Source organism: Hemitrygon akajei, chromosome 5, assembly GCF_048418815.1.
Source record: "Hemitrygon akajei chromosome 5, sHemAka1.3, whole genome shotgun sequence".
In the NCBI taxonomy this organism is placed as follows: domain Eukaryota; kingdom Metazoa; phylum Chordata; class Chondrichthyes; order Myliobatiformes; family Dasyatidae; genus Hemitrygon; species Hemitrygon akajei.
Window position 1 is genome coordinate 162,352,075 of NC_133128.1, and position 22,883 is coordinate 162,374,957.

Below are 22,883 nucleotides of genomic sequence, written 5' to 3' on the forward strand. Positions count from 1 at the left end.
AATGCTTCCTCCCCAACACGCCACCACAAAGAAGAGGGCGCTCTCCACAACTGACCTATAGAACATCTTCAGCATCTCACTACAGACATTGAATGACGCCAACCTTCTTAGGAAGTACAGTCGACTCTGTGCCTTCCTGCACAAGGCATCTGTGTTGGCAGTCCAGTCTAGCTTCTCGTCTAACTGTACTCCCAGATACTTGTAGGTCTTAACCTGCTCCACACATTCTCCATTAATGATCACTGGCTCCATATGAGGCCTAGATCTCCTAAAGTCCACCACCATCTCCTTGGTCTTGGTGATATTGAGACGCAGGTAGTTTGAGTTGCACCATATCACAAAGTCCTGTATCAGTTTCCTATACTCCTCCTCCTGTCCATTCCTGACACACCCCACTATGGCCGTGTCATCAGCGAACTTCTGCACATGGCAGGACTCCGAGTTATATCGTTATATGGAGTTAACACCATGGTCCTGGAAAACGTTATCTCATTTTTACTGTGTGCTCTATCAGCAGTTATGGTCGAAATGACAATAAAAAGTGACTTGACTTGACTTGATTCAGAATACGCAAGCCATGTCCCTAAAGATAAGTAGGACCTGTTAGTGTACTGTTATGAACTTGACTTGAACTTTCTTGCTCTTTGTAAAAATGCTCAACCACATAAAAGACTCCATAAGTTATAAATCTTTGGTATTCTATCTCATGTCTTCAAAACCAGTGATAGCTACTTACAAGTGCAGTGACCAAGGTTTTTAAGCCTTCAAAGCTCTTAAACTACTACCTGGGATAAATTGCTGGCAATTACCATCCCAACTAAGAGAAAATACTCATTATCTGAAAAGGTGCCTCGAGGCAGACAGGAAAACAGTTCCAAGGACTATCTCTATTAGTTCATGAGGTCATGGATGTGCACATACACATCGGCCCCATAACATTATTGGTATCGGCTTATTACTCCACCATTTCCATTGGCACAAGTGCATCACGAGGCTGCGTACTTACTCCCTGCTCTATGCTCTTTATGTTTATACTGTCTGGCTAAGCGCAGCTGCAATACTATTTTCAAGTTTGCTGATGACACCACCGTTGTTGGCTGAATCAAAGGTGGAGATGAATCAGCATTCAGGAGGGAGATTGAAAATCTGGCTGAGTGATGCCACAACAACAACCTCTTACTGAATGTCAGCAAGACCAAGGTGCTGATTACTGAATTCACAAGAGGAAACCAGAGGTCCGTGAGCTAGTCCTCGTCAGAGGATCAGAGGTGGAGAGGGTCAGCAACTTTAACTTCTTCAGTGTTATTATTTTGGAGGACCTGTCCTGGGCCCAACACATAAGTGCAATTATGAGGAAAGCACGGAGTTTGTGAAGATTCGGCATGACGTCAAAAACTTTGACAAACTTCTATAGATGTGTAGAGAATATAGTGTCTGGTTGTATCACAACCTGGTATGGAAACATCAAATGCCCTTGAATGGAAAATCCTACTAAAAGTAGTGGATATGGCCTAGTCCATCACAGATAAAGGCTCCCCACCTTTGAGCACATTTACATTACGGGTTGTTGCAGAAAAGCAGCATCTATCATCAGGGACCCCCACCACTTCACGTCATGTTCTCTTCTCGCTGTTGCCAGGAGCCTTAGGACTCACACCTCCAGATCCAGAAACAGTTATTACCCCTCATCTCATGTTCTTGATATTTATTGCTCATTTATTTATTATTTCTTTCTTTTTGAATTTGCACAGTTCATTGAATTTTACACACCAGTTGAACACCCAAGTTGGTGCAGTCTTTCAGTGATAGTACTATTATTCTGTTAATGGATTTATTGAGTACGCCCGCAAGAAAATGAATCTCAGGGTAATATATAGTGACATATAACTACTTTGATACTAATTTAATTTGAACTTTGTGCTTTTATATTGTCACATACTGAAGGTTGTTACTTGTGGGCCATTCAGGTGATTCTGTATACAAATACACTGAAGTAGTAAAAAGAGAAACAAAATGCAAAATAAAGTGTTACACCTACAAGGAAAGTGCAGTGCCAGGTCAAATAATGCACAAGGCCCAAGACAATGTAGCACAGGTGATCACAAATTCATCTTTAAGTGTGTGAGCGAACTGTTCAGGAGTCTGATACCAGTTGGATAGAAGCTGTCCTTGAGCCTGGTGGTAGCTGCTCTTGAATTTTTGCATCTTCTGCTCAACAAGAGGGCAGAGATGAAAGAATGAGCCAGGCAAATGGGGTCCTTAGTTATGTCGGCTGCTCTTCCAAAGCAGTAGGAAGTGTAGACAAAATTGCTGGGAGGGGGGAGGCTGGATTTTTGCAAAAAGAGAGCAAAAAAGTGTACATGGGTTCATTGTCCATTCAGAAAACTGATAGTGTAGGTGAAGCAGCTGTTCCTAAAACCTTGAGTGTGGGTCTTCAGACTCCTGTACCACTTTCCTGATGTGTGTTTCCAAAAGCAAACAAGTAATGCTGTGTGCACCCACTAAGCGCAATTATCATCAATGAATTCTCCATGGTCTACACTGAATCTTGGGGATTAATATTGACTGGAAACTTAACCGGACTAGCCATAGCAGTACTGTTTCTGAAACTGCAGGGCATGGGAGCTCATTTCTCTAACGAAAGCCTCTCCAGCTTAAGGAATACAGAGGATGATTAGCTCTCCTATTCGTCTCCTTGTGATATATATACCAAATCAAGGAAGCATTTAGGACAGAGCAGTTTCAAGTTCATCTAGGATGGACCAGTTTCACCAGCTTCACTGGTAACTTATGCTCAAAATAAATAATACAATTGAAAGCAAATCCTTCCAGTTTATGAGTGCACTTCTGTTATTGAGAATGGACTACATAATCAGATTTAAGACAGTATGTTAATTTAAACTTCATGTGTACTGTCAGGTTACTGTGCTTTTGACATGAAAATTACTTGTGTTGTTCTCTCTCCTCTTCCTTGTTGGATTAACAACAGTGGTATTCTCTTGCAAGCACCAGCCAATCAAAAAAGAGACATCTATCATTAAGAACCTATCACCCAGGACGTGCCATCTACTTATTTAATTTAGTTTTGAATATATATATATATATATATATATATATATTTCTTATTGTAATGTATAGGTTTTTAAAATTATTATGTTTTGCAATGTACTGCTGCTGCTAAACAACAACTATCACAACATATCCAGTGATTTTAAACCTGATTCTGATTCTGATCTCTGCTACCTCACCCATTCACATGAAAGTAAGTGAGGGCAGGGCTCTGAACTGAGACAGGAATTGTTTAAAGGAAATACATAGGCAAGTTCTTTTTACACAAAGAGTGGTGAGTGTCTGGGGAAGTGGCAGAAGTGAATACAATAGTAGCTTTTAAAAGGCTTTTAGATTCTTTTGCAGAGAATGGAGGGATATGATTCATGTTTAAGAGAAGAGATTTGGTTTAACTTGGCATCATTTTCAGTGCAGACATTACGGGGTGAAGAGCCTGTTTCAATAATCTGACTGCTTACCAACTGGGGGCGATTAACCAGCCTGTCCAAGATAGGGGATACCCAGTCTTGGATCATTGGCACCACATATAGCAAACTTTGTAGCTTATGAGACGAAAGGAAATGAGAAAAAAAAATTATGAGTATGACATCAGTGAATAAAATTGACAGCATCAGTATTTGAATATGACTTTCATAACCCCAAATAGCACAGCAGATGAGGGGATACAGGATATATAACTGCTAAATGGTGGAAATAAGGAACAAAATAAACCCAGGTGTTTTTTTCATATCTTAAAGATACATTGACCAAACGTGGGTACATTAGTCTAATAGTTGTGGTTCTTTCTACAAAAAGCTTGAGATTGTCAATTGAAGTCTACTAAAACAAGTCATGAAACAGAATTTAATAAATATAATCATATTTGGCATCAGAAATTGGACATGAAAGCTGCAGACTTGCTAAAAAACTCAAATGCTTTGTTAGTGCACTTCAGGGAAAAGGACTTGGCACATTACATGTGAATTCACTTAAATAGTTTGAGGTCAACTCTTCGTGCCTTTGGACAAAAGCATCATCCTGCCAGTGTTATAGAAAAAGAAGTATAATTTGATCACATATGTGGTTTATTGAGTATTTGACATCTGATTTTGGATTTGGAGATTTAAACAAAATAGAAAATTCAATAAATGAAATATTTTGTAAATTCACCTTTCTGATTGCTTTAGGCTTTTTCACTCCTTCATTAAAGTTTTCCTGATGCCTCCAATTCTAAAAAACATCATCTTGGATTTATTATTTTTGTTTGAGAGTCTCAGTCAAATTCTGCAGGGTCAGTGCCAGCAGGCAGACCTTGGGCACTGTGCAAGAGCTTGTAGGGCCTCAATGTATCCTAAACTGATCTGTGTAGATGTCAGAGCACAAACACGAGCCCACGCCCTTGTGGGTCACAGTGCTGCAGTGACCTGGAGGAAAGCGTGGGATGTAGCCACAAAGTATGCATTTGTTTTCCAACTAAGCAGTGAAACAATCTGGCTTTCTGGAGCATTACATAATCTCTCAGTCGGCTCAGTCACTTGCTGTTCCGAGGACCAAAAAGGAGTTTTGTAAGAAGTGACTCTGATAATCCTGATCAAACTATGCACCAAATAATAGCTCACTGTATGTATTCAAATGAGGACAATGTTGGAAACTCAGCAGGTCAGACAGCATTTGTGGAGAGTGAAACAATATTTTAGGTCAATAACATTTCAAGTGGTCTCTTGTTTCAAGCATTCACGGCTTTTTTTCTGTTTCAGTTTTAGATTTCCAGCAGCTGCAATGTTTTCCTCATAAACTTGATGGTAATGTTGATGAGGTAAATCTCTTGGCCTCAAGGTTACTAGCTTGATTAATTAACACCACTTCAGTCCAAACCAACTACTCAAAAGAAGCTATGGCAGCCTGTTTGTGTTTTGCATGTAATAGAATATAGAACAGTACAGCACAGTCCAGGCCTTTCAGCCTGTGATGTTGTGCTGACCTTTTAGCCTACTCCAAGATCAAACTCTTCCCTCCCATGTCTGTCTCCATTCTTATTTCATCCATGTATCTATCTAAAATATCCCTAATGTATCTCCTGGCAGTGCATTCCATGAACTTTTCACTCTCTGTGTAAGAACCTACATCTGACATCCCTCCTTTACTCTCCAGCAATCACCCTTAAAAGTATGTCCTCTCATATTAGTCATTGCCACCCTGGAAAAGGAGCTATAACTGACCACTCTATCTAAGACTCTTATCATCTAATACATCGCTTATCCTCCTGTGCTCCAAAGTGAAAAGCCCTACCTAACTCAACCTTGCCTTATAAGACATGTTCTCTAATCTAGGCAGCATCCTGGTAAATCCACTCTGAAGCTTCCACATCCTTCCTATAATGAGGTGGCCAGAGATAAACACAATACTCCAAGTGAGGTCTAACCAGAATTTCATACAGCCGCACCATTAATTCATGACTTTTGAACTCAATCCTTGACTGATGAAGGCCAACACATCATACACCTTCTTAAACACTCTAATGAACTTGAGCAGCAACATTGAGGGATTTGGGGACTTAATTCCCAAGATCCCTCTATTCCTCCTTACTGCTAGGAATCCTACCATTAACCCTTATACCCTGCCTTCAAGTTTGACTTTCCAAAGTGTATCACTTCGCACTTTTCCAGATTGAACCCTACCTACCACTTCCTGGTTCCATCCCTCCATCATTCTGGTGCAGAAATAGCTACATTGATACTGGTTTCTGTTCCCATACAGAACACAGCAAACCTCATCACCTTTACTGCTTTCTGTTCTTACTTTCACATGGTTTGTCCTTGATTCATTCCTTTATCTCCTTTCAGAGGATCAACCAAGAAGATGGCCCGTCAGCATCTCTACTTTCTTATATGTCTATGGGGATTCAGCCTGACATCAAAAACTGTCTAACTTCTACAGATGTGTAATGAAAAGCATTCTGATGGGTTTTGGAGCTCCAATGTACAGGAGCTCAACAGGCAGCAAAGAGTGGTGGACGCAGCAAGTTCCATCACATTTCTCCCCATCATCAGGAACATCTACTCTACAGGATATGCTGTCCCAGGAAGGTGGCCCATTATTAAGAACCCCATCTTCTGGGCCAAGCCCCTTTCCTGATGCTGTCATTAGAAAGGAGAGACAGGAGGCTGAAAACTCGCACCTTACTGTTCAAAAACAGCTTCTTCCCCATTGCCATTAGGTTCTTGAACCAACGTTTAAAAACAAAAAAATTCTACCTCAGACTATATTTCTGTCAGCTTGCACTAATGTCATTATGCTAAATTTTCATTATTTTCTTATATATACTTTAATGTTAGTTTAAGTGCATGCAATGTATGCTTGTTTTGTATGTAATGCACCATGTTATCGCTCCAAAAAGCTATATTTCGTGACATTTTTGAAGACTTTTCTTTTCATGATGAGGGCCAATTGTCACATGTATTTGATTATTGTTTGTCTATGCCTAGGTACGGTGATACAGAATCAGGATGTCCAAAACTCAGTGGCTGGTTTCAATGGGCTTGAAGTATAAGTGAATGCTACATTGCCTAATAAAGTAATGTTGCAGGAATGTCAATAGAAACCTTTGCTGGTCAATTTCCAAAGCAAGTGAACTCCTGTGGTGACCATGGTAGCCTGTGTTCTTAGGAGACAATGGTATTTGATTACACTGGGGATGTTGTGTGAAAGCCTGGTTCCTGTTAGAATTTAGTAATAAAATTTATGAGAATATTTGATATATATGGAGTGTCCATGCATCAGGTGTTCATAAACCAGGGAGGTGGTGTAGATCCATACCTTGTGCGTTAATTTAGGCTTAAACATAAAATTGCAGTTCATATCAGAATTGTGCACTATTAAGTGCACTGTTCCTCATTTAAGATTCTTCTTCAGGGAAATAAACCTAATGTCTCTCAGGATGATGACCCAACTTATTATAAGCCCTTATTTCCTACTCAAAATAAACTCCTCAACTTGTTCAGTACTTCTGGCATTTTGGATCTTATTTCATTTGTATATATTTGCAGAATTTTACAATAGTAATATAATTTTCAGCATTTTTGTACAGTGGTACATTAGCCACCCATAGGCTACCATCATCCTCTAACAGCCCTTTTACTTTCACTGATAGATACGTCCATTGGACTGTCAATGTAGATGATACACATCATCTAAAATAAGTAACGTAGGGGAATTTGTTCTAAAATCTAAAAATCTAAAAATAAATTTAAATTAAAACAATAAAGTAGAAGAATTTGTTACAGCATTATGTGTCAGAAGACACCCTAAAAACCTTTGCTCCAGAACTAGCTGTGCCTCTCACCAGGCTGTCCCAGTGGAGCTGCAACCGTGAAAAATTCTGATTCTGATGCCCACGTATATCCCATTCACAAATCCAATTCAGTCTATTCTCAATCATCAGCAAAGTAATGGAAGTTATCACTGACATTACTATCAGGCAGCACTTATCAATAACCAGCTAAGACAAAATTTTTCCGGGACCACTAGAATCCTAACCTCTTTACAAGCAAAGAGCTTGAATTCCAGAGTGAGGTGAGAGTGACTACCTTAACATCAAGCCAACCCTTGACCAAGAGTTGCATCAAAAGGCCTTTGTAAAAAGTAATGTCAATGGGCATCTTTGGTTCTAGTCAAAGGGAAACGGTGGTGGTTAAATGTGGTGTGCGGTCAATCATCCTAGCTCCAGCGCATCACTGCAGTCCTCAGGGCACTGTCCAGGAAGAACATGATTGCATGGAGCAAGATTCAGACATCAGTCAAGCATGGAGTGACTAGATCCATGGAGTCATTGAGTCATGGGGCATGGAAACAGTGTCTTCAGCCCATTACATCCATGCCAACCTAGTTGTTCATCTACTCTAATCCCACTTACTCATATTATGGATGTTATTTATTTATTTAGAGATACGGCACAGAATAGGTCCTTGCAACACTTCAAGCCATGCTGCAAGCAGCCCATTGAATTAACCCTAGAGTAATCATGAGATAATCCACAGTGACCATTAACCTACTCACCAGTAAGACTTTGGACTATGGGAGGAAACCAGTGCGTACATGGGGAGGACGTACAAACTCCTTACAGATGGTTTCGGAATTGAACTCCAAACTCTGACATCCTGAGCTGTAATAGCATTGTGCTAACTGCTACACTCTGTGGCGCTTATTCGGACGGTATCTTTCTTTTCCTTCCCTATTTGTACCCTCTTAAATGTAGGAATTGTATTTAGTCCTATGACCGCTTCTGGCAATGGATTTCCAGTTATCAGCCTAAATACTTACCCTTGATATTTACTGGTAGTAACATTACCAAGTCCCCCAAAACTGGCCTCTTGGGGTATCACCATTCACCAGAATCTCAACTGAACCTCCCATAATACCTTGACAACAGAAGTGGGCATCCAGGTAAGTGACTTTCCTCCTGATCCCAAATCCTTTCTACCATATACAGTACTCATACACTATGTGTCGCCTGGTAAATGCAGTCTGGTTAGACATCTAGGGTACTCCAACAACAAACTAGAATGTATAAACTCTACCACCAAGAAGGACAAAGGGCACATGAAAGCATTTTCATCTGCCCACCAATACCACAATGTTGAACTGATTCCACAAACTACAGACTAACTTTCAACGACTCTACAATGCATGCTGTAAGTATTATCTATTTGTTGTTTTCACCATGTCTTCTTTTGCACATTGGTTATTTGTCAGTCTTTGTTTCTGTATAGTTTTTAATAAATTATGTAGCCTCCGTGCCCCCAGTTGACCCCTGTTCACCTAGGGTGAACCGCCATCGCCCCACCAGTAGGGCAATATTTTGGTGTAAATACAGTGTAATGCCCCCCCAGTACACACTCACAATACAAATACCAGACAATACCCAAAAACGAGTAAATAATTGCAACTTTATAGTGATTTCTTAGTGATGGGTTAGTAGAAACAGATAATCTAAAGGCACCAAAGTTTGTCAGTCTGTGCACGTATATTAATACATTGGAGTTCACACCTCCGCTTCCTTCCACAATGACCTTCCGAGCCTTCGGCCACCGTCCGAACCGCCAACGTCCAGTATTCATCGCTCTAGAACTGCTGCCTGCTCCACACACGTCCGTCCTCCTCGCTGTCCTCCGAAAAAGACCACGAACTACTGCTCAGCTTACACAGACGATAGCATAACAATTCTCCATTGGTTATTTTCCCCCTTATCAGTAGCCATAACCCAAACATACCAGGCACAGAATTCCATTATAGCATTCCATTATAGAGAAGCCATTTTGTTAGCCTAAACAGCTAGCACCATGATTACTGGCACTGAGAACCCTACAATTATATTGTATTTCTTTATTTTACTGTAAATGCCTAATATCTCAAGGTATCTCAATGTAGCATATGCATACTTCGCTAACAAAGTTGACTTTGATTTTGATTTTCACTTTGGAAGTCCCCTTCCCAGTCACTCATTGCTGGTATGGAAATAGACTACTGGCCTTCAGTATGTTTTGGATCTAAGTAATCAATGTCTGCACTACAGCACTGTGGGAGTGCTTTCAGCAGAAGGATTACAATGGTCAGGAAGGCAGCTCACTCCTACTTTCTCAGGGACTATCAGGGATGGGCCCAGAAAATGAACAGATAGGATAAAGAAGCTGGTGATGCTGCTAAATGAGAGGTTACTCTCCAGGGAGGTAATGGGTGACTGGAGAACAAACAAAATTAAAGATCAGATAGGTAGCTCAGGAGACAAGTTAATAAGTCTGAATACTGATAGAGGAGGAAAGTTTCCTTGGGAAGGGCAGCAAGGAGCAAGATTAAACACCAGAGGAAGGAAGCAAATAATGGTGTCTAATGGATGTTTTAGTAGCTGAAAGGTTGTTGCCCATGCATTTCCAACAAGCTCAGTACTTAGTCCACTTGTTTTCTGTGAATACAATAATGAAGAAGTTTCCAGATGATACAAAATTGGCTGTGTGGTGAAGGTTAGGAAAACAGCAGGAAGACATAGATGATCAGACTAGTCATGCTAATGGAATTTAATCCACAGAAGAGTGAGGTAATGGACTAGAGAGGCACAATAAGGTAAGGAAATGTATCAAATCAAGTCGAGTTTAATGTCTAATGCACAGGTGCCATGAAAAACTGACTTGCATTAGTACCACGGGCACATTGCATTAGAATCACAACATTCAGAAGAAAAGGATGAATTAATCGCAAATCATATAAATCAAAGGATATTTAGTCTGTGGACACAAAGGGACCTTAGACTATATGAGTTCAGATCGTTAAAAGCAGCAGAATGGATCAGTAAGTTGAATGTTTTATCTTTATTAGAGGATGCAATAAATATCAGGAGCTATCCTCAAATGTACCTAACACAAGATAGAATACAGATTGAATACTATCCTGGGACAGTTATGGTCACCAGATAATAGGATCAGATTATAGTGTTATTGAGAAACTGCAGAGGAGAGTGACAAGGATGTTGCCAGGACTGGAAAAATTTTAAATATGAAGAAAGATGAAGTGACTCTTTACATTGATGCATAGGATGCTGGGAGAGGGGGAGGGGTTTACTGAGATGTATACAATTATGAGGGAGGTTCCTACACAGGGAAAACAGGATCTATTTCACTTAGCAGAATGGTCAAGAATTATGAAGCATTGATTTGTTGATGGAAGAATTATAGGAAGAGTGAAGAAAATTATTTCCCACCAGAGAGTGGATGAGGTCTAGAACTCATTGCTGGAGAGGATGGTAGGTGCAGAAAGTCAAACAGTATTTAAGAATTGTTTGGATATATATATATATATATATGTGTGTGTGTGTGTGTGCAGAGCAGAGGTCGGCAGACATGGTGCCTGAAGTTGAATGAGTTTTGAACAGCACAGATGCATTGGGCTATAAGGCCTACTTATATATCATATCATTATTATACAGATATTTGGTTCTGACGAGGAGAAGATTCTTAGATTGGAGGTAAAAGAAAGACCCCAGGGTAAATATTGATTTGAATTGCATGGATATCTGAAGAGACACTACTGCGAGAGGTTTCTATTCATTTTCATGAGTTCATTTTTTCAGGACAAATGATGTGTTTTGACTTGAATTGTATTATCATGGCACAGCTCTTTACAAACACAATGAAAATTCTTTGGCAATCCCTTTAACCAAAACAGTGGCATTTTCTAGCTGGCTGCTTGTCAATCATCATTTTAAATCTGCGATAAACTAATTTTTAGTGAAATGTGCTCTTCAATGGTTTTCACAGTTTCCATTTGTTATCAATTGAACATCTGTCTTGGAAAGACAAAAAGCAAGAAATTAATCAAGAATAATTAATATACTCTAAACAGGCTCTCACTGTCTGAGTTTTGAATAGCCTTGGAGATTACCATAACACAGATGACTCACTCTTTTCCACGGTTTGATTTGCAGCCTATCAATTATAGGCCATGACACAAGTAGCTCAGGGTAGTGGGTTTTTTTTTGAGGGTAGACTGTTTTCAATTCTCCCTGTAACACAAAGTAACAATGAGAGATTTGTTTGAAGTGACTGTCTGCACTTTGGATATCTACAACTAAAAATAAAAGTCTAAATGCTCTCATTACATAACATGCTGGCAGAGTTTGTTTCCTGAGTCATTCCACAGAGATTTCTAATGTTTCAGAGTAAGTTATGGTAAATGTTTGGCTCTGACATTCTAGGATATCATCTGGACTTCAAGATTCACTTTCCCTTAGCATGTTCTGCAGCTGCTCTTAGACAAAGAAATCGCCTTTGATTTCGAAGTGAATTCTTGTATTTATAGAGGCTAAACACACTTATGTAAAAAGCAAAAGAAAACAAATTTGGCAATCTTGTTGGAAATTAGAATGTCCAGATGTCCTATAAATAAAGGATAAATAGTTTGCAGTGACTTATACAATGAAGCTTAACAAAATATGTAATAGACAGAGTAGGTGTTTCTTTTAATAAAACTAAAATACTGGGGATGTCTATAGAGATAAACATAGAATTAATATTTCAACTCAATCTTTCATCAGATGCTGCAACAAAGAAACTATCAGTCACCTGCCTTACGTACTTGTGTCCTGTACATGAGTTCCTGGAATTATCTCAGGCTAAAACCAGGAAGAAACCCAAAGCAAGGAAGCTGGCAACTTGAATGCTAGCAAGTTTGTCAGGTACTTGTAAAGTATGGCTAGCAAATCCACTTAGCAGGAGGTCCCATTCCAACATTTGGCACAAAAATATCACAATCTGTGATTGCTGTGGTCCTGCTGCTTAGGCAGGTCAGGAAGCTTACCCTCTTGCCTTCAGGATCTTGTTGGCCAGACGCTGCCTGCTGAGCGCAGCCCCTCTGCATGGATCTCCACCCTCCTACAGCTGCAAACACAAAAGGAACAAACTACTGCTGCTCTTCACGTCGCTGATCAGAGGTCCAAGGGTAGCAAAGTTGGGAGTTTAGAGCAGCTGAGCATAGATCACACATAGGAAACTTCAGTGTTTGGAAACTAACCTCTGGAGTTTACAAAGTTTGTGCTCACCACAGTTTCTGTGAATTGGGTCTTTCACTGAGCCTTTCCAGTGAGGTTGAAGTATTTACTAATAGATTTGACTGTCATATCGTCATTTCCACACCCCGCCCCCACACACATACACACACTGTGCTCTTGTTTCCTTCACCAATGACTTTGAGTAAAATGAAGGAGACAGTTGGTTTTTGACACTCAGTTTAAACTCATTCTAATTAAGGAATTAACATATTGAAAGTTGCTAACTGTATCCCCAAAAACAGCTGCTCACAAACAATTGGAGACACTCTAGTAAAATGCTAACAATGTGGTATTTAAATCTCTCTTTGATCACCCTGTTCAACCAATAAACTCGACCATGTTAACGATCAGTCCAAGTTATCTAGTATATTATATAACTTGTTTTGCTTCAAGCAGTTTCTGATCTAGTGGAGGGATTTATGCAAATTTATTTTAAGTTTGAGCTTAAGTTTGCTCTCAGATTTATTTTTTGTTGTGCAGTTTGTCTTCTTTTGCACGTTGGTTATTTGGCAGTCTTTACATGTAATTTTTCATTAATTCAATTGTATTTCTCTCTTCTACTGTGAATACTTTCAAGAAAATAGTGACATATACACACTTTGATAAGAAATTTACTTTAACTTTGATCAACAGTCTTTCATGCAGAACTTCATCCAACACTTTCTTCATAAGTCAAAATACCAATTACAGGCTTTGCACGCTCAGCTTGTGAAATCAATTCTTGAAAAGAGGTAGGATTTCCCTCATCTAATATAGCGCTAATTCAAACTTGCTAGATTGTTGCTCAGATAAGCCTTGAAGTCTGTAACTAATAATTGTGCAACTAAATTATCTATAGTTTTGTTTTCTTATCACCCTAAAATAGTTTCCATTCTGCTAATAGCTCCTCGGTGTCTAGCAACTTCCTCGAAATGATGTTTGGTAATGAAGAAAGAACTATTCCAAATCCAAGTCAAATTCATCATCATATGCACAAGTGCGGTGAGGTACAGGTACATTGAAAAACTTGCCTGCATCAGCATAACAGACACGGAGTTTCAGACAACACACTGAATATAAATTGTACTGTATATTCATTATACAAGACAGTCAAGAAAAAGACCATGCAATACAAGACATAAATGCAAGAATACTATTAGAAACAAGTTCATGACAGTGCAAGAAGTAGTTTAAGTGTTCTGTTGGTGAGGTAGGGGTAGTGTTGTGCAGGTTGGTTCAGGAACCCGGCATCTGTAGAACTTCAGGCTTCTATAGTAGTGCAATTGAAGCAGCAGGAAGAGGGCATGGCCCAGACGGTGGGGATCACTGATTATCGATGTCGTCTTCTAGAGGCAGCACATATTCATTTAGAATCATGTTCAGAACATGATGCAACAATGGTAATGAGTTGATCTAATTACAGCTTTACAAAATATCTTGATCTTTTCAGTATTTTAATTAATGCTTTCCATGTATGATGCCAGAGATGGAAAAGCAGAATTGTAGTGTATGCCCCCGTTAGTCACGATGGACCATGGATTTGCGCCTTGGAAAGTTTCCAGGGCGCAAGCCGGGGGAAGGTTTTTTTTTGTGGAAGACCGGCAGTTGCCCAAGTTGCAAGTCTCTCCTCTCCACGCCACCGATGTTGTCCAAGAGAAGGGCATTAAGACCCATACAGCTTGGAACCGGTGTCATCTCAGAGCACTGTGTGGTTAAGTGCCTTGCTCAAGGACACACACGCAGCTGCAGGCAAGGCTCGAACTAGTAACCTTCAGATCACTAGACGAATGCCCTAACCACTTGGCCACGTGCCAACACAAAAAGCAGAATAGAGGCCATGAATTACAAAGGAACAGTTGTGTCTGAAGTCTGTACACAGTTATCCAAAAGCAAAAGACAACAGATACTGGAATCTGGAGTTAAACATATATTAACATTAAAGTAGAAAGTGTTGTTAGCCTTCAGTAGCAAGCATCATTTATGGAGAGAGAAACAATAGATGTTTCAGGCCATGAATCATCAGATCACTTCAGATTTCAACAGGAATATATATTGCTTATGCCAAAGACATGCACATTACCTGAAACATAACTTCATCATTCCCATGAATGTTTTCCTTTTTTTTAATTATCCATTGGGTGTGAGCTTCCTTGTCAATTGGCCAACACCTAAGTCCCATGAGTAGGTGATGGTGAGTCACATTCTTGAACTCTAGCAGTCTTACTAATTAAGATTCATTCAAACTCATTTGTGGTTCATCTAAAAAGTATGATTTTTAAGTTGCATTACTAAGTTGATAACAACAGTGTTGCCACACAAGCAGGAAATATACTATCCTTTGTTTAATTTCTAACAAAAGTACCTTCAATATTTTTGAACTCGTTTAGGAGACCTATTCCACAGGACCATCCGGGTAATTCCAAACGAAAAATTCAAATTGTCTTAAAGAATCAAGTGCTATCTATCGTTCCCTCAGAATCCAGCTAACACATTAGTTTGCATTTTAGCCAAATATAGTAGCTAATTATCATACAGCAAATTAAATAAATTATACATACTTTTGTTAACCAAAGATGGTCTAATCCAAAATTAGCTCTTTCAAAATTACTTCTTTTGTAAATATTGACAGGAATGTTCTCTTTAATTCATTAGCCAATATATTTAAGAGGACTTGCAAACCAATTTAAATTGACTTGCAAGTTAAATTATTTTTAATATCTGCTTCCATATAGTGATCAATATGAACTGCACATATTGCTGTAAATTGCATTTTCTCAAATATGTCACTTGGTTACCTGATAAAATAAGATAACTTCATTTAGTTGCAACAACATCTGCAAAAAGTGTTGAGTAATTTGTGATATAAAACCATGGAGAAAATGTTACTGTGTTTCCCCAGGAATTCCTCTTAGGCCAGAATAATTTAATGAAGATTAATGAGAGTTAATTTTCTGCAGCCTTGTTAGAGCAGGCTCTGTAACCATATAAAATACTTTTCTGGGATTGTCACCAGATCCAAGGTGTCTGGCAGGAGTGGTTGGCATCTTAACTTCGTTACAAACGATGTTTGTCAAATGACTTTTCCAGCCATCTAGACGGGACATTATAAAATTGCATTGTTTTGCTCTGTTTGGCCCCATAAATTAAGATTAGCAAATCTCCTTACTTAAACATAATCTCATTTTCACTTATTTTTATCTGTAATACTTTACTGATATTTTATTATCTAATATACAATTGACTTCAGAAGACTGTAAACAAAGGCCATATTCAGAGAGATGGAATCATTTAAAATTAAAGCAACAAACCATTGGTTAATGATCTGTTATGTTTTGTAAAACAATAAATGTTCCCAAAGGTTTGATCTCATGCCTCTGGCAGGAAACCATCTAGTCAGTTGCGTGAAAGCTTTGCTGCATTACTCAATTATACAGTACAGTCATAGCCTGTAACTATATTGACTTCCATATATGGCTGCACTGCACAAAAGCCAGAAGACTGCTTTGTTAATGTTGAAAATAATTCTGTCTTTATCCAAAAAATAGTATTATTTAATAATAGTAATAATAATATTACTGATTTAATGGTTACAATAAATTACCATGAGTTTAAACCACTTCTGATTTGTCTGTCTTAAGGTGCATTGTACATTTTTTATTCCTTGTACACCATTTTTGATAGTGTTCATTAAATGCTGAAGTGGAGTCTGAAAAAAACTTATTGATCACAAACCTGCACAGGAGTCAAATTGCCACAAATTCTAACTTTTCAACAAGTAGCAGGAGTTGGCCACTCGTCCCTTGAAGTCTGTTTCAATAATGTCTTTGCTAATCTAATTTTAAGCCCTCAGTAACTATTTACCCTCTTTTAACCTCTACTTTAAAGATTGTCAAAAGGTTCACTTCCGGGGCACTTTGAGGGAAAGAGCTCCAAAGAATGAGACATTAAAAAAAGGTTTCATCTTCGCTTTAATGGCGTAACTCTTTATTTTTTAATGGTGAACCCACTAATTTTAGATTCTCCCACCATAAGAAAGACTCTTTTTAGATTCAGCTAAAATCAACCACTGGAAAAAAGCCCTCTAAATGGAGAAGATAAATGAGAGAAATCAAGAAGTTGTTCTCTGATTATTGTTTTACTTCAGCAGTTTGCTACAGCTAGCACAGTCAGTGATTCATTTTCATAGACATTGGCAGTCTTCCAGTTCTTCACACAAGTGGCGGTAATAGAACCTAGACAATGCTAAATAGCTATTGGCAAGTGGAGGCATAACATTTTGTGTAGTTTTGTACTAGCCTGTCACACACTCAGTAACAATGAACAGCAAAATAAAATGAATTATTTCTTTTATCGTGGTGCTGCTGATAAAGGGAAAACAAGGATTTTCTCAAAGGTGCAATCAGATTTTGAGACAACAGAGGAAATATTAGGGTGTGTGACTAAGAGCTTGGACAAAGAGGTGTAACAGAGGAAAGGAAGGTGACGAGGTTGATATAATATTTGTAGAATAACATGGATCAGAAGGGATTTTGTGGGCAGCATGGTAGTGTAGAAGTTAGCGTAACATTTTAAAGCTCCAGTGATCCAGGTTCAACTCCTATTGCAAAGGAATTTGTTCATTCTCACCATGACTACGTGGCTTTCTTTGGGGTGTTCTCCTATATTCCAAATGGGAAGGTTAGGGTTAGTAAGTTGTGAGCATGGTGTTATGGCACTGAAACCGTGGAGACAGACACGGGCTGTCTTAAGCACATTCTTGAATTGTGTTGGTCAGTGGCACATATCACTGAATGTTTCAATGTACAATCCATGAAACAAATAAAGCTATTCTATTATTGGGTTAAGCTAATTACCTGAAAGAGGTAGTAATCCTGATCTCATGTTCTTTCTCCATATTCAAACATTTTATATTAATTGAAATGTTCATTAAATCCTCCTGTGAATGTTGTTATGACTTTATACAATATCATTTTAGATAATACATCTCAGATCCAGACAAATTGTTGCCTAAAAGATTTCCTTTTGTCTCTTGAGGATATTTAGGCAAAAGCCTTAAATCTGTGCTACAATTGCTTTCCTGATTGAAATATTTTCTTATAAGACCATAAGAGCAGAATTAGGCCATTCAGCTCATCTAGTCTGCTCTGTCAGTCCATCATGGCTGATCCCCGATCCCACTCAACCTCATACACCTCCTCATATCCTTTGATGCCCTGACTGATCAGGAAATTATCGACTTCCACTTAAATATACTAACAAACATGGCCTCCACTGCAGTCTGTGGCAGAGAAATCCATAGATTCACTACTCTCTGGCTAAAAAAAATCCTCCTTAGCTCTATTCTAAAAGGACACCCCTCAAGTTTGAGGCTGTGCCCTCCAGTTCTGGGGACCCCCACCATAGGAAACATCCTCTCCACATTCACCTTATCTAGTCCTTTCAACATTCGGTAGGTTTCAATGAAATTCTCTGCATTCTTCTAAATTCTAGTGAGTACAGGCCAAAAACTGCCCAATGCTCCTCATATGTTAACCCCTTCATTCCCAGAATCATCCTCGGGAACCTCCTCTGTACGCTTTCCAATGACAACACATCCTTTCTAAGTGTGGCTTGACAACTGTCTTATAAAGGCTCAGCATGATCTACTTGCTTTTATATTCTATTCCCCTTGAAATATATGTCAACATTGCATTTGCCTTTTTTACCACACTCAACCTGCAAATTAACCTTCTGTGAGTCTTACATGAGGGCTTACAAGTCCCTTTGCCCCTCTGATGTTTGAATTTTCTCCCCATTTAGATAATAGTATGCACTATTGTTCTTTTTACCAAAGTGCATTAGGATACATTTCCAAAAACTGTATTCCATCTGCCACTTTATGCTCATTCTTCCAATTAGTCTAACTCCTATGCAATCACATTGTTTCCTCAGTTCTAACTACCCCTCCACCTATCTTCATATCATCTGCAATCCTTTCCCACAAAGTCATCAATTCCATTATTTAAATCATTGATAAACAACAATGTGTAAAGTAGCGGTCCCAATACTGGCCCCTGAAGAACATAACTTATCACTGGCAGCCAACCAGAAAAGACCCCCTTTATTCCCACGCTGCCTCCTGCCTGTCAGCCATTCCTCTATCCATGCCAGTATCTTTCCTGTAAAGCCATAGAATTTTATCTTGTTAAGCAGCCTCATGTGTGGCACCATATCAAATGCCTCTGAAAATCCAAATAAATAACATTCACTGCTGTTGTCCACTCTGCTTGTTAATTTCTCAAAGAACTCTTTAACAGATTTGTCAGGCAAGATTTCCCTTTACAGAAACCATGCTGACTTTGACTTATTTTATTATTAGTCTCCAAATTCCTCAAAACCTCATCCTTAATAATAGGCACCAATACCTTCCCAACCGTTTCCTTTCTTTTGCCTTCCTCCCTGGAATGGCATTTGCAATCTTCCAGTCCTCTGGGACCATGCCAGAGTTAAGTGATTCTTGAAAGATCATGATCAATGCATCTGTTATCTCTTCAGCAAACTATCTCAGGACTCAGGGATGTAGTCCATCTGGTGCAGGTGACTTATTCACCTTAAGACCTTTGAGTTTGTCCAGCACTTTTTCCTTTGTATTAGCAATGGCACTCACTCCGGCTCCCTGACACTCACAGACCTCTGGAACACTGCTCGTGTCTTCCACAATGAACTTATCACGATTAAGTTCATCTGCCATTTCTATGTCTCCCCATTACTACCTCACCAGCATCATTTTCTAGTGGTCCAATATTTACTCCCACCTCCCTTTTACTCATTATAAAACTAACCAATTTTAGTATCCTGCCTTTTATTATTGGCTCACTTGCCCTCATGTTTCATCTTTTCCCTTCTTATAGCTTTTTTAGTGGCTCTTTGTTAGATTTTAAAAGCTTCCCAATCATTCAACTTCCCACATAGAAGAGATCCCAATGATCCAGAAATCTGAATCCCAGCCCCCTGCTCCAATTCCCCAGCCACACATTTATCTGCCACCTCATTCTATTTCTATCTTCACTGTCGCGTGGCACAGGCAGTAATCCCGAGATTACTACACCTGAGGTCCTGCTTCTCAGCTTCCTTCCTAACTCAATGTATTCTGTTTTCCGGACCTCCTCTCTTTTTCTACCTATGTCATTGGTACCAATACGTATCAGGATTTCTGGCTGCTCACCTTCTCTTTTCAGGATATTGTGGGCATGTTCAGAAACATCACGGACCCTGGCACCTGGGGCGCAAACTACCATCTGCATTTCTTTTTCACATCCACAGAATTGCCCATCTGTCCCCCTAACTATAGAGTCCCCAATTACTGCTGTTATTCTCTTAAGTTTCCTGCCCTTCTGAGCCACAGGGTCAGACTCAGTGCCAGAGGTACAGATGGTGGTGCTTCCTCCAGACAGGTCGTTTTCCCACCCCCACCCCACTAGTACTCAAAATGGAGTACTTATTGTTGAGAGGGATGGCTTCAGGAGTGTTCCCCCTTCCCTCTCCTGACAGTCACTCCTTTACCTATTTTATCAAAACCATGCGGGATTTAGGAGAAATTGATCAAATGCAAATGCATGAAAAATAAGAGATAAATATCATCTGGTGCAGTTCCACGATTGTAATACCCACGTGTCAAAATGCATGCATTTTAGCTTTACCAAAATCACAAGATCTCCTGAAAGACGTGAAAAAAACAGACTAAATATTGATGCTGAAAATAAAGAAGAGACTTCAGATGTTAGAAATCTTAAAGTAAATGTAGAAAATGCTAATTTTTTTTAACAGATCATAGAATCATAGAATCATAGAAAACGACAGAAGATAAACAGGCCATTTGGCCCATCTAGTCCATGCCGAACCATTTAAGTTGCCTTGTCCAATCAACTTGCCCCCGTATCATAGCCCTCCGTACCTCACCACCCACCTACCTATCCAAACTTCTCATAAAGGTTGAAATCAAAGTCGTATCCATCTCTTGCACTGGCAGCTTGTTCCACACACTCACCACCTTCTGAGTGAAGAAGTTTCCCCCATGTTCCCCTTAAATATTTCACCTTTCTCCCTCAACCTATGACCTCTAGTGCTATTCTCACCAAACATCAGTGGAAAATGTCTGCTTGTATTTACCCTATTTATACCCCTCATCATTTTGTATGCCTCTATCAAGTCTCCCCTGCATTCTAGGGAATAAAGTTTAACCTATTCAATCTTTCCTTAGACCTACCCTTTTCCATAACACCTCGAAACTAATGGCGTTATGACCACTAGGTTCAAAGTGTTTCCTTACACAAACTTCTGTCACCTGCTCTGTCAAACAGAATGTTTGGAAAAGGAAATGACCCTGGGTCCTTCATCAGAACCAAGAAAGGGAGAAAGCAAGTTAGCTTTCCATTGCAGAGGAAGTATTGATAAAGAAAGAATGGGCGTATCACTGATGGACTGAGATCAAACGGATTCATGGCGGCAGCTTGTGGCATGTTATGCTTCTTTGTCTGAGCTATATGTTGTGAAGAGTAGGGCTGGGAGACACACCCTGCAGCCAGGTTTTACTAATGGAGAGAGGGAAACCAAGTCAAAATCACAGGTGGATTATTGGCAGAAATGACCAGTTCTGACCCAAAGTATTGGTATTGAGTTCATCAGGCTCTAAGATGCCCAGATGAAAGGTGAGCTATTGCTCCTCATGCTTGCATTGGGTCTCGTTGTGAGAATGTAGGAGGGTACAGACAGGTTAGTCAGAGCAGGAGTGGGATGCAAAATTGAAAACAGCAGGCACCTGGGAAAACTCCTGTGTCCTGGGTGCAGGTGTTCCTCAGAGAAAGCACAATACCTGCATTTCTTGTCTTCATTTTCTAGCAAACCACAATAACCACAATATGAAAACTGAATGCAGTTCACCAGATTAGAGAAATTGCACATGAATCACAGCTTTACCTGGAAAAACCACTTAGAAAGAGCCTGGACGGTGGGAAGTAATGAGGTGAAAGGGCAAGTACCAAATCTCTTGCAGTCACATGAGAAAGACGGAGAGCTAAAATTGATCATTTTGATTAATTACAGTTACTAATCTTATTTGATCCTTTAATATGTGGTGCTTCAACCATTCATCTCGGTATTTTTCTAAATGTAATGACTACTTCTATTTTCATCACTTTTCCAGTCATTGTGTTTCACCACCACGTTTAATTAAGTAAAAACAAATTTGCTCTATTTTTTTAACTTCCAAATCTATGCTCTCTGATTACTGTCCACACTATTCAGGAAAAGATGTCTTTCCTGCTGATCTAAGTTGCTCAATTAGTTCTCCACCCAACTTGAAATTCTGTTTCAAGTGAGCACACCCAGTCTGGTGTGATTTCAGGCTTGCAACCAGGAGAACCTCAGGAAGCAAACACTATCTTTAATATATGGTGACACCCATTACCAATCTATCACAGTTCTTCCTTAACAAGTCAACAAGTTCTTGCATCTGACCTGACATAAAGGATGGGATGGCAGCCAAGAAACTCTGCAACAGTTACCAGTAATTAATCTCTGATCAGGAGCTTATTCCACTGGATAACTTCAGCTGTGTCACAGTGAGCCAATATTTACCTTTTGTTAACTAAAGAAGCCTGGCTTTTTATGAGTCATCATCTTCCCTCATGTCAGAAATGGCCAATGTCTAATCCTACAAACAAGGCAGATGATTGTACTTCCAATAAGTTTTTTACTAATACTTCCAAGAAAGTTATTCATGGGTCTCTCAACCTTCCTGCCAGGTGTGTTTATTTTTGTATGCAATCTCTCTAAATTAAATGCATGTTTTGAGTCAAGAGACCACTCCAAGGTAGTAAAGCTATTTGCGCAGTCCCGCAACTGAATGTCATGGGCTCTCTTGAATTCATTTGAACTATGTTGATGAACAGGGTCTCATTTGAAAGTTTAATGCGTGTGTTAGCATTTCCAGTACTGTCAATGTTTTGTTGTCTGAATATGTTCTGCTTAAGTTTGTTTAAATGAAGGATTTTCCTCTTATAAGCTATTAACTGAAAAAATGAGGCTGCTTTTATCAATTGGGTACTGCAGGTGTAGAACTTTCGGTTAGTTAGTTGCCACCACACACATGTAAAGTCTTTTCATGTAGTTTATTAAGGATCCAGCTGTGTAGATACGAACATGTCAGCCAACAAGTTTTTACTTGGCTATGAATGGATGAAGCGAGATAAATAACAAACAATATGTTTCTTTTAAATTTGGA